At 37.4% G+C, this 845-nt stretch overlaps 1 long non-coding RNA gene across 1 annotated transcript; it reads right to left on the minus strand.

Annotated features, from left to right (window-relative positions):
• LOC111658874 (uncharacterized) lies at positions 1-657 on the minus strand. The gene is made up of 3 exons (XR_002761030.2): positions 520-657; positions 218-430; positions 1-108 (listed from the first exon to the last, which is right to left on the minus strand). It is a non-coding gene; the product is annotated as an uncharacterized LOC111658874 (long non-coding RNA).
• Between the last annotated feature and the right edge of the window lie 188 nt (positions 658-845).

Genomic DNA, 845 nt, shown 5'->3' on the forward strand with positions numbered 1-845 from the left:
AAAGACAATGTGCCAGCACCCGACTGGATTATAACTGGGTTCTACAGCACATTTACTCTGCAGTGAACTGACATTGCACATCTGATTATCTCCAGGTTGTTTCTTCTGCTGAGGAGAGAAATACATTCACTTAAAGCAGAAACCTCTTGGACAGTTGTTTAGACTTCACAGAATGATGTCAGGAGGGACTGTAAGGAAGAAAACACTCCTGTCTTACCTTCTTGTCATGGCGGGGGTGACATCATCACTGCTGTTTCTCCTCGAGGTATGTTTTCCTATTCAGTGAAATATTAATGAACAGATGAAATAATTGAATTACTGAGATAAACCAATTATTGTCATTTACCACAATGCATATCTACATACACACAGTTTCACAAAGAGAGTAACAAACATACCTCTGTGGGAGTGCTTCCATTTATTTTTAGAGCTATAATAAAAAACAAATGAAAAATGTCTTAATCAACAATCATCCATTAAACCATGATAACATTTTCTTTGTCTGCACACAGATCTTACCTGACAGACATTTTTTGTTTTTCCAGACAAAAAAAGCTGCAACGCAAATCACTAAAAGAAGCACTACAGCGCAGATCACAATTACTGTCTCTTTTAAACTCTTTTCTCCACATTCAGCATCACTTGCAGCAGTTCCTGCTTTTATCAGCTGAAGGTTTTCTGATTCACATCTGGAACGATAGAAAGACGTTTTTACTTTATAAATGTATAGAAACTTCAAAGTCACTGCAGTTGTGAGAAACCAGATGTGTCTATGTCTGATGTGAAGGTTCACTTACTGTGTGTGTGGTTGACAAGATGTAAATGTCCCATCTGAAAATGTTGCA

Source organism: Seriola lalandi, unplaced genomic scaffold (genome assembly GCF_002814215.2).
Source record: "Seriola lalandi dorsalis isolate HSWRI2012SDOR001 ecotype SW California unplaced genomic scaffold, Sedor1 jcf7180002054469, whole genome shotgun sequence".
In the NCBI taxonomy this organism is placed as follows: Eukaryota; Metazoa; Chordata; class Actinopteri; order Carangiformes; family Carangidae; genus Seriola; species Seriola lalandi.